The following is a 15,757-nucleotide window of genomic DNA, read 5'->3' on the forward strand; positions in this document are numbered from 1 at the left end:
GGCGATTTGAACCATCTCTGTGATTCTTACCACACAAATGTAATACATGTCCATTTAAAAATAATTTTAAACCATCTTGAAAGTAAGATAGTGTACATTAGATGTATATTGGACAATTTTCCTTATAAATTCATATACAGAACTCTTTATAACTAAAATGACTTGAAAGTATAAAACTAATGTACCAAAAATTAACTGTACCTAAATCTTTCATCTTAGTAGGCTTTTGTCCAATTAGAGAAGCCAATTTGAAACTATGTAACTTCATGGTGGATCTTACAATTGCATTATAAATTATATTTTTGTGTATCTGTCCACAAAAACAAATGAAAACCGACAAGGATTTGGCATTAGAAAAATAATTAACTTGCACGATTCATATTAATTCCTTATATTCAGTCCTTCCACGTTACCTAATATTTGTTCTTTCTTCTTCTCCTTATTCATATATTTGTGTGTGTATGTGTGTGTGTGTGTATTTGTGCATGTATGCATATTAGGCTGTGATACACAATGAGGAAGAACATGTCTTTCTTTTTTCTTTTTTCTTTCTTTATGACTCTTTATTTCTTTATTTCCTATTTGTCTTTCTTTCTGGGAATGTATATTCACTCAATATTATATATTATTATTCCACAAATCTCCTGCAAAATATTTTAGTAATATTTAGTGAAAGTATTTAGTAATTGAGGAAACACAGACGACACGGAGAACAGGTAAAAAGAAGAGGAAACTTTGTGAGTTGAGCAGGAACCAAAGACAAGCCATTTATCACTTTGATACTCATTGAACAGATTAATGTCCTAAGGCAAAGATTCCCTCACATCTGAGCATTTCTATGTAAACTTTCAACCTTCAATTAAGAGATTCTGCTGTATCTGTGTGTGCTTGTGCGTGTATGCAAAGCTCACACAGCCTGTAAATTAGTCCTTCCCTTGTTCTGCAAAATACAACGAGCAACACAAACAGAAGCAGATGAAGTAAGATTGTCTTTAATAATTTATCAAAACTGAGCCCAGAGAACACAGGGCACCATGAAGTTTTTAGTGACAGGTTCGTATGGTGACATTGTGGAATTTTTCTATGTGAAATCATTTTTAACGCAGAATTAATTTTTTGACATAAAGAAATAAGACTTATAAACTTCTTCTTTAAAATTGTGCTGTAGGTGTGGGGAAGATGTAGCAGCCTCTACTCTGAACCCCCCCCCCTTTGCCTGAGGACTTCTCAGGGGCTAGCACCTGCCCGACCTGCGGCCCTGGCCACAGGCTCAGCTGATGACCATGGGCTCAGTGTCTAAGCAGCAGTTTGCAGGTGGCTGCGCCAAGGCAGCGAAGAAGGCACAAGAGGAGGTGCTGTCTGACTCAGCTCGAGCTGCAGAGGGGCCTCAGCTGCTGCATGGGGTTCAAGGTGAGCATGGGGTTCGGCTTCCCATCCATGACTGCCCGAGCTGGGGTCTCGCTCAAGCCCCGGTGGACGTCTTTGTGCACCAGAGCAGGCTGCACATGGAAGGTTCCCGAAGCCTCAAGGAGGGCGAGGTGGTGGAGTTCACCTTTAAGAAGTCTGCCAAGGGTCTGGAATCCATGCCTGTCACCTGGCCCCGGTGGCCTGCTCTGTATTGAGAGTGAGCAGCGGCCAAAGGGGAGGAGCCTGCAGAAGCGAAGGTCCAAAGGGGACAGGAACTACAACTGTGGTGGGCTAGAACACCATGCCAAGGAATGCAGCTGCCACCCCAGCCCAAGAAGTGCCACTTTTGCCAAAGCATCAACCATAGGGTAGCCTCCTGTTCACTGAAGGCCCAGCAGGACCCCAGTTCTCAGGGAAAGCCTGCCTACTTCCCGGAGGAAGAGATCCAGAGCCAGGCACTGCTCTCAGAATCCCAGAATTGAAGCCCAGGAGTCGGATTATTCTCTGGCTAATGGGGAGTTTCAGGGAGGAGGCATCAATCTGCAGAGTGGAGAAAGTGGGGCTAAGGGGGGTTGTGTGGGTAGCTTGCACTGCAGTGTCTCAGGCCGTGTCTCAGGCCGGGTTCCCAATGTCACCCTGTCTTTCCTTGGAGGCAGGGAAAGAGTGAGGCAAAGGAACTCCTACCAGGCTCTATCTCAAGGCAAATGAAGGCTTTTGTGGGGGAGCTGCCCTAGAACCTGCATGCTTTATCTGAGGCTTGGCCAAGTGACTGGGATAGAGAAGTTCTTCTTTTGTAGAAGGCTGTGTGATAGTTCCACGTGCCAGACAGGATGGGAAACAAGTGTCAAACCAAGATTCATGACCCTGCAAGCTACTGTGTTCTGCGGAAGGGACTCTCAGGAGCAAGGTGAGGCTATTTTCACACTGTGCTTACTCATAACCCAGTCCTGCCATGTTGTGCTGGGAACGATGTCTAGCAATGGGTTGTGATGACAGGAAAGGAGGGTGGTTGGGGGGACAACTGCAGACCTGCTGCTCCCACCCCACTCCCAGCCCTCTCTGGGCCAATGAGATTTTAATTTATTTACTCCCTTGGGTAACTGCACCTTGGCTCCCACTTTCTCCAGGATGCCAACTGCACTATCTACATGCGAATGACATATCTTGTGTGTTTTGCTTTGTTTTTCTTAATATAAATATTGGGTTTGTATTTTTGTATATTTTAATCTTAAGGGTAATGGGGAGTTTACCTGCACTGTGTTCTCAGGTACATGAGAAATCTCAGGGATAAGTCCCTAGCAGCTCCAGGTCTGCACAGCAGGAATACTTTTGTTGTTGGTGGTGTTTTGATCACCATGGAGACCAACCTTTTGGAGAGCTCAGCCTGTTGAAATACCTCATCTTTGCAGATTACAGCTGGCTTTTCTGCCATAGCGTCCTTGAAAAATGTCTCACAGGTTTTAATTGAGCTGCCCCAAGATTTGATCTGGTTTTGGCAAAATATAGGAAATCATTCCAAACAGGAAAGGGTGGTGCCAGAGACATTAAAGGCTGGGCCAGGTGAAGGCGCAAGAGTAACTTTTCATACCAAATCCATCATTTTGCAAGATTAGTCTAAGCCTGCCATGCACAGCAGAGTGTGTTTGTGTGTGTGTATGTTGATTTTTTAATGCAAATTTATGAGAACGAGGTGATTTTTGTTTGTTTTTTTGATACTGGGGATCTTGGACTTCATTTGTTCTAGGAAGCACCCTGCCACTGTGGTATCCTGGTAAGAATGCAATTGAAGACCAATACCCTTAATCCCACACTATGCTGTCTAGACATGGAATCCTCAGCCTTTCACAATCTTGGCTTCCAGAGAGACTCACAAGTGTGGGCGTCCATGGCAAGTGTCCTGCCTTGCTGTATTGTGATGGTTGATGGGCAAATGAAGGAGGGGGTAGGGAGTTTCGTTTACATGCTTTGAGATCACCACAAACCTTCCTCACTGTGTTGAAATGGGACAAATGCAATAGAACACATGTGTGCTGTGTGTGTCCGATCCTGGTTTCTTGTTTCCCCCAAATGCTGCCCCTGCCCCTAATTAATTGTATTCCTCTGGCCTCTGTAGGACTTTACAGCTTCTGAGTTGGTGATTGCTAGGTGGTCTAGTTGTGTGATATAAATGTGTTGGTTTTCATGTTCTTTTAAGGGGTTTTATTGTTTACAAAACTTTTGTCCTATTGAGAGAAAAATAGCCAAAGTATCTTTGACAGAAAGTTCTGCGCCAGACAACGCCATCTGAAACCTAAGTGTGGGGTCCTCTTCCCAAAGTGAGCCTCTGGGATCATGGCTTTCCCTTCCGTGCTCCTCCCCTGTCTCCCATTCTGGACCACAATGTCCTTAGACAGCCCACTTCTCCCTCATAAGAAAACATACGCTCAGTTACTTCATTGGGCATCTCTACCACTCTTGAATAACCCACGTGAAAGTTCTGAAGAAGCCACCAACCTCATTCTCCCATTGTTTCCTAACTCAGTGAAGAGTTTCTGGTTGGTGATTTTGAGACAGGGTCTCACTCAGTAGCCGGAGATAGTCTCAGGTCCTGGCTATCCTCCTGCCTGAGATTCCTCTGTGCAGGGATGGCAGGTGAGCCACTTCTCCTTGGCAAGACCATCTCATGGTGTGATTCATCCAAACCAATGTCATCTGTCACCCTAGGCAGCGAGAAGTAATTGTGGGGCCTTCCATGTAGAAAGTAGAATCTGGAGAGCAGAAAAGGGACTATGAATGAATGTCCAGGTGAGGCTCTCAGGAACTCAATGCCGGTGCAAGAAACTTACGTCAAAGAGGCCACGAGATTGTTACTAGGAGATGGACAAATGTATCTCCATGTTTACTGCTAGAAACCAGAGCTCTGTGAGAAATCTTGAATTTATGGGGAGGGTGGGAAAGGGTGTACTTGTCTGTCCTTTCTCTGATCTCTTTCCTGAACTGCAGGAGACTAAGCCCCGCCCCCAGGTTGGGCAGCCCCACCCCTGGGGTGTTTTATTTCATGGCTGATTTTTGCTGTACCTGCGTCCTTGTATCCCTATCTCCTATCGTATAATCATTTTATGACACATGCTGACTTTACCTTTCCTTCTCTTCCCTGGGAAAAATTAAGACTTACTGGTACTCCAAAAAAGGGAGGAAGGGAGAGGGAGGGAGCGATACCCTAGGAAATGCGAAGAAAGATTTGAAATTAGATGCCATGATTGATTGGTGACAATAAAGTTAGTCCATTTGTGATTTCCTCTGACAGGTCCAGACACGACTAACAGCTATCATTGTGCTAACATCCTCAGCAAATCATCCACAGCAGTCAGAAATTTAAGTAGTACAAATCCCATTGATGGATTCTCTGAATCTGGAGGCCCCTGGCTGAAAGCCTGTCCCATCTGACTCCAGCCATAGCCAAGGAATACCCAATACTTGCTGTTCTCCATACCAGCCACTGGGTGGCGCTGCTCCCCCCAGTGACTTGGAACCACAGCCTATTTGTTAAAGAGGCAGATAAAATGACCCCATCAAGCCCACAGGATTTCTGGGTTGTGACCTAACTTTGTCCTTCTTCCTGAAAAAAAGACAGGCTAGTCGCTGAGACTCCACTTTGTTCCAGACTTTTCACATGTCATGCAAATTAATCCCTGTGGCAGCTTCTCACAACCACACCTCCTGATAACACCTCACCTTTCAGGTTGTAAAAAAAAGGTACACAGAGAAACAAAGTAACTTTACTCATCATTTAAGCATGCAAGAAGGGCACAGACTGGAATCCTTGTTTTTTTTTTTTTTTTTTTTTTTTTTTTTTTTTTTTTTAAAGATTTATTTATTTTATTATATATATAAGTACACTGTAGCTGTCTTCAGATACTCCAGTAGAGGGCATCAGAGCTCCTTATGGATGGTTGTGAGCCACCATGTGGTTGCTGGGATTTGAACTCAGGTCCTTCAGAAGAGCAGTCAGTGCTCTTAACCGCTGAGCCATCTCACCAGCCCCCGGAATCCTTGTTTTGACACCAAATGTAATGACCTTTTTGTACTGCACAAATAGATGCCCCTTGAAACATCAGTCCGTGTGGCAAACCGTGGTTGCCCACGACCTCAGAGTTGCTGGCCTCTGGGAAGAGACCAGGTGCAGTAGACATTTCTCAAAGGAGCAATCACAATAGGCTACATAGCACCTACACTGCAGAAGGCGTGATCTAGTGCCCTCTTGTGGCTGAACATGGAACTGAAGCGACTAGACTTGATTTGGTAAGGTTAGGCTGGAGGGATTTAACATTGCTCTCTACCATGATGAATACCTGGGATCTTCCTACCAGGGCAAGTCCTGGAGTCACCTCTGTGGCTGGCGAGCTGATTCGATTGCAGTCACCAAAAGGGAACCCACTAGTGAATGCCAAACGATATGCAGAAGGCCGTGTCGTACAATATTGGCCAGGGGCTAGGTGCTCCGATCTTAACCTGGTCAAAGGTTTCTGTTGTCCAAATCTTGATGCTGCAGATGGGGAAGGCAGTCAGGCGGGTGTTGCATCAGTAGGAACCATATTCTCCCTGTCCTGGCGACAGTCAGACAGACACATGCATGCTTCAGCTACTTAGTCCCTTCCTAAAATGCACACCATGGAGTGTCCTCCTGCCTCCTGCATCTAGTTCTAGGTGCTGGCTACTCTCACAACATCCTTTAATCCACACCTCCCAGAGCCCCCAGAATGTTACTGCTTCCCTCCTCCTGCAAGCTCCACACGCCAGTCAGGCTCTGGGTACCCATTCCAGCAAAGGCACCTCACAGCCCAGTTTCTGTCCCAGAGCTGTTGAGGGGCTTGCCTGGGTCCAAAGGCAACAGGGGCAGCAAAGTCCACTGAGCAAAACCACGAATCTCCTGAAGCCACACAGAGCTGCCTCTCAGGGAAAAGAACAACAGAAATGCTGGGGACTTTCATGGGGGATTTGGGAGAAACTCATGGGAACTCTTATAACCGAACCCCGTAAGAGAAGATGAGTCTGTAGGGGTGTGTGAAATGAACAGGATGTGGGAAATACCGGAAGTGGGAATAATAGATGAAGGGCATGGAAATACCCTTGCTCTTGAAGATGACAGTCTGGGGTGCTCTGACTGGAAGAGGAGGAAAACAGCTTCCAGAGCCCTGTATACATCCACGCTGCAATCTTACGAGCAACCCTGGGCTCTTCTTTATCATCACCATTTTCATATGAGGAAACAAAGGACCAAAAAATATAAATAAATAGCCAGTCCAGGTTACCACGGAGAAGTAGCAAGGTCACAATCAGGTCGTCCATGCAAAGGGCTTGGCCTGCTGAGACTGCTGGAAATGTCCAACCTGCTGCTGCATTTCAGTGACTTGGCCTTGAAAAATGGCTCAAAAAGAAGTTGGTGGGCAAAGACGGGATCACAAGAAAGAGAGTCTCATCTGCATTCCTGGACCAGGCAGCTGTGAGCTGCCCCGGGCCCTCCAGCTCAGCACAGAGCAGATGATGTCGCTTCCAGCACTGGTGACAAGTCCACTGATGGACCCAGGAGCACATGAAATCAAACATCCTGCTCAAACACAGAACTGCCTGGGGACAGAGAAGGACCAGTGATTCGCACTCATAGCAGGCCTCTGCTAACAAGATCACTAGATAGCAAGACATTTTCATACCCGCTGAGGCCCACTTATCCAAGGTCTGGCTGGGTTAACATAAACCACCAAGCTCCCACCTCTAGAAAGAGGCAGAGGCCATGTTCACAGAGCATCCTGGGCACCCAGGAGCTGCCAAACTAGACTTGGAGGACGGGAAAGGAAGAAAGCTCTTCTCATGCTCTGACCAGCAGATCCAACATCCTGAGCAAACAGGATGTGTAAAGCTCACTTCTTCCAAGACCCCGATTCCAGCGTCACTACCAACTTTCTGTGTCCCATCAAGCCTGGGAATTTCCTGGGCAGGAACATCTGCCCCTTTAGTTCATTTCCACTGTCTAAGCCAAAACTGTGCTCACTCCTGCTGCTTCTGAGACTGGGAGTAGGGGGAAGAGGATGTTCCCTGTACCATAGGCTCCCTATAGCTTCTCCCAGGGAGAAGCCAAAATACCCAAGTTGGAAGCCTCGCATCCCAGGCCACACAGATAGAACCAGAGTAGGGACGGCTCTACAGAGAAGCCCTCCCTGCCAGAAGCTTAGCCCTGACTCCTGGCAGGCTCCAAAAGCCCAGGCTGGCAATCCACTTGCCACTATCCCAGCTCCAGCTCTCCCTGGGTAAAACCACCAAGAATCGACTCGTGCACCATGCTGCCCTCTTGTGGCCGCCAGGAGTCTACACACAGACAATCTGGGCAAGCAATAAGCCAGAGGCTTTAAAGTTTGTTTATAGCAACCTCAGACAGGGATTATAGTCCTTCCTATAATCAATTATCTAATACTTGATACTGTGATCAGTTATTGAGAACTCAGTAAGAGTTGGCTTTTAGTAGCAGTGCTCACGTGTGGACGGTTTTCTCTTTGCCAGGCTATGCCGCAGGACACTGAGTTTTAACAGACTCTTCTATATTAGTTCTCTTGTCTTACAGATAAGAAACTTGAGGCCCATGAGAGCAAAAGGATTTGTCCACAGCTAGAGAGAAGCCCGGCTTGGAAGAGCACTGGGCAACAGAAATCGCCCAAAGGTCCACGTCTAATGCTTGGAATTAGAATCCTGATTCTTCAACCACCCTAAACTGGATAGTAAGCACAGTTTCAGTCATTCCCTGGAGATCACTTTTAAACTGGGAAGTGAATGTATTGTATTGGGCCAGAGAAGTTGTTATTCCTGCCACACCAGTACCAACAGCTATGGCTATTCCTGTAGCGACCAAGAGTGGCACGATCTGAACTGCTCTCTCGTGTGAGCAGCTAACATATCTACAACTGGGATTGGCAGGGGCTCATTTCCCTGGATCACTCCCAGCTCAGGGAAAAGGAGTACCAATGTGCAAACTCCTGACCAGCTGGCAGGTAGGCGATGATATACGTGAGTGCCACAAAGAATTGACATGTTCTGGATTGCAGGGCATTGTGGCAGAGATGATATATCAAGGCTTGCGGTTTTATTACAGTCTAGGGAGCTTAGTGTTCCTACAGAACGTGTCCCAGAGGTCTTAAAACAGTTTTCCATGCCAAAGAGAGGGACAGAGGTAAGGTATGGAGTCATGGTGACATTGGAGTCAGGACAGCTAACAAAAGGTGAGGTAAGGTTATTTCGCAGTATCACTGGAGAAGCTGTAAGTGACAGTTTTGAGTCAGTCCCTGGGGGTACACATAACCAACAATCTTTAAAGTGACCAGGCCTGGTGATATTAAGGAGCTGGTATGCTGAGGTCAAGGTTTGAAGCAAGAGGTGAAATGACAAGTTAGTGCCACTTATGAGGGGGTGCTGTCAAAGAATGAAGGACCTCAGAGGAGTGTTTAATTATCTCCCCTACTTTTCCAATATCTAAGGGTTGGGTGCTTGAGATATACTTTCTCTGAATATGTATGGTACTTACTGGGGAACTGGGCTGGTTTTTACGATAGAACTTACCAACAACTCCTGCTTCCCATCTGGAATCCCACGGGTCTTGTATGTAGAAGAAAAGTGTCTTGCGGTGTTGATAGAAGAAATGATTGACCCGTGATCCTAGCATATGTATCTGACAAGACCAATATGGGCAGCCCCCATAGTTGTCTGGCCATTTTTTACAGTAATCTGTCCGGTCAAAGAGAAAGCAAGTATAGAGATCATAATACTTAGATGGGATAACAGATACAGGGATGATCGCGATTTGGATCCGTTCCTGACATCTGGCTATGGAGCAGTTTCCTGACCCTATTTGGAAAGACTGTTTGCTATCTGTGGGGGTTTCTTGAACCTCAAATCTCCAGATGTAAGGACTGCCCTGGATGGAAATGAAGAACAGCAGGGGTAGGACAAGAAACCCATGTCTAATCCAATGAGGTCGAGCTCGGCTGCCGGAGTGGAGTCTCATTTTCTGGAATTGGGGACAAGGTGGGTGGTCCCGATGTCCTCCGGAGCTTAATAGAGCACGGTCCTGTCAGGGTTGACGTGTATGAAGAAGAGTTATCTTTAGGTGGAGGGATGAAAGGTTTAAGGTGAGATAGATGGACCCAATGAGGAAATCCTTCAAGTTTAGCAGCTGTAGGGGTCATGAGAATCACCTTAAAAAGGCCCTGCCATTTGGGAGAGAGGGGTGAGGGCCGATGATCTGGAGGGGATAAGAGGACTTGGTCTCCAATGTTGACAGGCAGTGGACAGGAGACAGTCTGTGGCCGTGGTAGATGGTGGTCAGCAAAGTTCCATAGGAGAGAGCAAAGGTGGTAAAGCAATGGGGTGAGGAGGTGGTCTGGGAGGGGAGAGCATTTAGGTGAGAGACCAGGAGGTAAGACTGGACGTCCATACATGAGTTCAAAGGGTGAGATAAGAAGAGGTCGCTTGGGGAGAGCTCGTAGCCTGAAAAGAGCCAGAGGTAGGAGTTTTACCCAGTCAAGGTGAAGTTCCTGTGATAGCTTAGCAAGAGTGGTTTTTAAAGAGCGATTGGTTCTTTCTACCTTACCTAAAGACTGAGGATGGTAAGGAATGTGAAAATGCCAAGGGATGTTTAAGGCCTCAGATAGACTCTGAGAGATCTGGGAAGTAAATTCAGGACCATTGTCTGACTGAAGGGAGGTTGGAACACCAAATTGGGGGATGATCTCTCAGAGGAGGAGATCAGAGACTGTCTGAGCCCTTTTGTTAGTGGTAGCAAAGGCTTCTACCAACCCCGAGAAGGTGTCCACCAAGACCAGGAGGTACTTGGAATGCTTGACTGTAGGCATATGGGTAAAGTCAAGTTGCCAGTCAGTTCCAGGAAGGGAACCTCTAGTCTGATGGGTAGGGAAAGGGGTACTACTATACCTCAATTGGAATCTGGCAGATTTTACAAGAAGCAGTGATAGATTTTAAGAAATTTAAGTCTTCAGGAGTAGGCTGTAAGTGGGTCTTAACAAGAGAAGATAATGCTCTGCTGTTAGGATGAAAGATCTGGTGAAGATAGGATAGAGTTTGGCGAGTGTCAGGGGGTGGAGGTAGAGATGTGGGTTGTAGTGTAAGGATGTCTTGGGGAGGGTGAGATGAGTTTAGCCCCCTAAGGGCCACAGCTCTAGCTGTCTCATCAGCTCGGTTGTTTCCCTTAGATACAATAGAGTCATCTGTCTGGTGGGATCTGCAGTGGACAATCCCAATAGCTGTGGGGAGATGGGAGGCCTTTAGCAAGGCTAAAACATGGTTTGCATTAGTTACTGATCCTCCTGTTGTGGTAAATAACCCGTGCTCTTTCCAGATAGCAGCGTGGGAGAGGAGGATATGGAAAGCATATTTAGAATCCGTATAGACATTGAGGGATTGTCCCTGTGCCAGCTGAAATGCACGGGTGAGAGCTATCAGCTCAGCCTGTTGATTAGTGGTGTGTACAGGAAGGGCCTGTGCCTCTACCACCTCGGTGTCTGACACTATGGCATAGCCAGCTTTTCTAGTCCCTTCATATAGAAAGGAGCTTCCATCTGTGTACCAAGTATAAATGGCTTGAGGCACTGTGCCCTCCTGTATGTGTGAAGCATGAGGTAATAGTTGCTCTAAAGTCTCAGTGCAGGAATGAGACAGGGAGTGGTTAGTATTAGGTCGGGGGAGAAGAGTAGAAATATTAAGAGGAGGACATGATTGGAAGGTGAGCGTGGAATCCTCTATTAGCGCTACCTGGAGAGAAAAAACTCTGGAGGGAGGTAGAGTCTGCAAGCCTTTGTAAGTTAGGAGCTGTGACAGGTTATGAGAAGAAAGAACAGTTATAGGAGACCCCAAGGTTAATTTCTTTGATTCTCAAATAAGGAGTTGAGTAGCTGCTAAGGCACGAATACAAGGTGCCCATCCCTGGATGGTTAAATCCAGTCTTTTTGACAAGTATGCTACAGGTGCAAAGGAAGGTCCCAGTTGATGACCTAAGATTCCAAGGGCAAATCCCTCCTTTTCAGTTACATAGAGGGAAAAAGGGCGAGTCAGGTCAGGGAGATGTAAGTCTGGGGCCTTAAGAAGAGCCTGTTGGAGCCTCTGAAAGGGCTTGGCAACAGATTTGAGAAGAGGTTCATGGGTGGGGTCTAATGCTGCCTCGTATAAGGGTCGAGAGAGGAGGGAAAAGGAAGAAACCCGGGAACGTTTTGATTTGAATTTCCCTGATGACTAAGGATGTTGAACAGTTCTTTAGGTCCTTCTCAGCCTTTCAATATTCGTTAGGTAAGAATTCTTTGTTTAACTCTGTACCCCATTTTTTAATAGGTTTATTTGGCTCTCTGGAGTCTAACTTCTTGATTTCTTTGTATATATGGGATATTAGCCATTTGTTGGATGTAAGGTTGGTAAAGATGTTTTCCCAATTTGTTGGTTGCCTCTTTGTTCTATTGACAGTGTCCTTTGCCTTACAGAAACTTTGTACTTTTATGAAGTCCCATTTATCATTTCTACATCTTACAGCATAAGCTATTGGTGTTCTGTTCAGGAAATGTTCCCCTGTGCCCATGTGCTCAAGGCTCTTCCCCAGTTTCTTTTCTATTAGTTTCAGTCTGTCTGGTTTTATGTGGGGGCTCTTGATTCACATGACTTAAGCTTAGTACAAGGGGATAAGAATGGATCAATTTGCATTCTTCTGCATGCTGACCTCCAGTTGAACCAGCACCATTTGTTGAGAAGGCTACCACTACTTGGCATATACCCTGAGGATTCACCATCATGTAATCAGGACACATGTTCCATTATTTTCATAGCAGCCTCATTTATATTAGCCAGAATCTGGAAAGAACACAGATGTCCCTCAATGGAAGAATGGATACAGAAAATGTGGTATATTTACACTATGGAATTCTACTCAGCTATTAAAAACAACAAATTCATGAAATTTTTAGGCAAATGAGTGGAACTGAAAATATCATCCTAAGTGAGGTAACCCAGCCACCAAAGAACCCTTGTGGTATGCACTCACTGATAAATGGATATAGCCCAGAAACTTGGAATACCCAAGACACAATTCACATATCAAATGATGTCCAAGAAGAAAGAATGAGTGGCCCCTGGTCCTGGCAAAGCTCGATGCAGCAGTGTAGGGGATACCAGGACAGGGAAGCAGGAGGGGTTTGATTGGGGAACAGGGGAAGGAAGAGGGCTTGCGTGACTTTCAGTGAGGGGAACCAGGAAAGAGGAAATGAGATGCTGGTTGCCAGCAAAAAGAATGCAAACAGGCAACCTTGGGAAGTTGGAAGTTGAGAGGAAGCTCTAGAATGTATCAGAGACCTGAGAGGAGGGACTCTCAAGACTAAAACCTAGGGACCTTAGATTAGTCTTAGTGTTTACTGACTCTATTGAATACAATGAATTAACTGTTTGTATATGATTTGTTAGAAAACAGATTCCCCAAAATAAGAGATACCTGTGAAAGTATTAAAAGCATACAGAACAGCAAGTAGACACATAATACTCAAATATTACATGTGCAGAGGAATCAAAATAGTAAAAGCTATGAAGAAAAACAACAATGTCACATATAAAGGCTGATTAGAACAATGCCTGACTTTTTTTTTTTACATAGAGAAATATTTATATAAATACTATACATGTGCCACATAATCAACAGATAGATGGTGTTTCTTAGTCTTAAGTCAGGCTGAGGAGTGATCAATGCCTCTGATCAATTAGTGAATTAGTTTTGGGGACACTGGCAGCTGTGGGAATGAATGACTCCAAGTACTACCCTAGAGCTATAAGGAAAGGAAGCTGGTCCCTTCTTGATTCACCCCATTCTTTATGTTGAACAAGCAGGTAGGCAATAGAAAAGCCAGGATTGTCTCTACACTTGTCTATCCCTGGACCCTGGGGGGCAGGAGGATGATTCAATTAAAACTGCAGGTTTACTTTCTGTTTACACTTTACACATTTTGCACTTGGGAGAAGGAAAACTACAGCTGGGTCCTCCCTCTGAGGTTTCTCTGGTGGCAATGTAATGCATTTCTTTGTTCCTGTTTCTCTGCTCAAGCCCTGGCTTTGAGCCCAGAGGACTAATATCCAATATATACAAAGAACTCAAGAAGCTAGACTCCAGAGAGCCAAATAACCCTATTAAAATGGGGTACAGAGCTTAACAAAGAATTTTTACCTGAAGATCTTTGAATGGCTGAGAAGCACCTTAAGAAATGTTCAACAGCATTAGTCATTAGTGAAATGTAAATCAAAACAACCCTGAGATTTCACCTCACACCAGTCAGAATGGCTAAGATTAAAAACTCAGGAGACAACAGGTGTTGGCAAGGATGTGGAGAAAGAGGAACACTCCTCCACTGCTGGTGGGGTTGCAAGCTGCTACAACCACTCTGGAAATCAGTCTGGTGGTTCCTAAGAAAATAGATAGAATATCTATCTATTTTTGCACTCCAGATTTTATTCTCATCATCTGCACTCTGACTGTTCCACTTCACATACCTCCTCCCCCCCAACCCCAGTCTCCACAAGGATGTGCCTAACACACTCACCACACCCCCGCTCCATCCCACCAGATCTCTAAATCCCCTGAGGCAGCCAGTCTCTTGAGGGTTAGGCGCACCTTCTCAGACTGAAACCAGACCCAGCTGTCCTCTGCTGTATATGTGTGGGGAGCCTCGTATCAGCTGGTGTATGTTGCCTGGTTGGTTGGTGGTTTAGTGTTTTGAGAGACCTTGGGGTCCAAGTTAATTGAGAGTGCTTTTTCTCCTACTGGGTCGCCCTCCTGTTCTCATTCTTCTAACTTTCCTCTAATTCAGCCATGGGAGCCAGCAGCTTCTCTCCACTGGTTGGGTGCAGATATCTGCATCTGACTCTTTCAGCTGCTTATTGGGTCTTTCGGAGGCCAGTCATGATGGCACCCTTATTCTTAAATCTCCATAGCCTCAGGATAGTGTCAGGCCTTGGGGCCTCCACTTGAGCTGGATCCCACTTTGGGCCTGTCCCTGGTCCTTCTTTTCCTCAGTCTCCTCTTCATGTCCATCCCTGCAGTTCTTTCAGACAGGAACAATTGTGGGTCAGAGTTTGTCTGTGGGATGGCAACCCTATCCCTCACTTGATGCCCTGTCTTCTTGCTGGAGGCAGGCTCTGTAAGGTTCCTCTCTCTACTGTAGGGATTTCATCTGAGGTCCTGCCCTTTGAGTCCTGAAAGCCTCTCACCTTCCATGTCTCTGGTACATTCTGCAAGCTCCCCCCACAACATCCTACTTCCTGAGGTTGCCTGTTTCCATTTTTTTTCTGCTGGCCCTCAGGGCTTCAGTCCTTTTCTGTCACCCAATAACAGACCAGGATCCCCTCCCCCCACCCAAGCTCCCATCTGTCCACGTTCCCTCCCAGTTCTTTCCCTACCCTTTTGTGATTGCTTTCTTCTTACTCTGGTGGTACTGATCCATCCTCACCTTCAGCTTGTTTAACTTCTTGAGTTCTGTGGACTGTATCCTTGGTATTCTGTATTTCTTTGTCTTTTTTGTTAATATCCACTTATTACTGATTACATACCATGTGTGTCATTTTGTGTCTGAGTTACCTCACTCATGATGATATTTTCTAATTTCATCCATTTGCTTGCAAAACTCAGGATATATATAATGTATTAATGTCTCTGCTTAAGTAACTGATATGGACAAACTAACAATGTAACTGGGCTCTACAATTCCTTTCATGGTTCTTTGAATGTATAAAAGGAAGAAACTTACTGAATATGAATATTCATCATCCTCTGCTTCTCAACTAGGTGAAGGATTTCACTAGTTACAACCTCCTGACATTACAAGTGCTGTTTGATGATATCTTGAGCCCTCAAATAATGAGCTATTTTTCCTAATGTAAACAATTTTCTAGAGTACCATTTCACAGAAATAGGAATATTATTTTTTTTTAAAAAGTGTTGTTCCAATGCACAGGAGTGAGTCTGATTTTATTGTACAACTAAATAGTTGACACTTAGCCATGGGGAGTATTTTATAGTGACAATATGGAAGAATTTGGGCAGATAAATCCCTACCTTTCATTTATTGAGCAGTACATAGAATGCCCATTTTTGGAACTTTGAAAGAAACAAATACTAACATGGATCTGTCACAGGAATACAGGTGCCTGAGTAACAGAGGTGAAGGAGAATACTGAAGATGCCATTTTCCAAAGACTATGGAGAATCATGAATCAGACAAACTGGAATCTAAGCAATAACATAATTTAATACCATTTATTAATATTAATAGATAAGAATGTGTACTAC

At 45.2% G+C, this 15,757-nt stretch overlaps 1 pseudogene; it reads left to right on the forward strand.

Annotated features, from left to right (window-relative positions):
* Positions 1 to 1,283: 1,283 nt before the first annotated feature.
* Positions 1,284 to 1,889, forward strand: LOC127668923 (protein lin-28 homolog A-like; annotated as a pseudogene).
* Positions 1,890 to 15,757: the final 13,868 nt, after the last annotated feature.

Source organism: Apodemus sylvaticus, chromosome 18 (assembly GCF_947179515.1).
Source record: "Apodemus sylvaticus chromosome 18, mApoSyl1.1, whole genome shotgun sequence".
NCBI classification, from domain to species: domain Eukaryota; kingdom Metazoa; phylum Chordata; class Mammalia; order Rodentia; family Muridae; genus Apodemus; species Apodemus sylvaticus.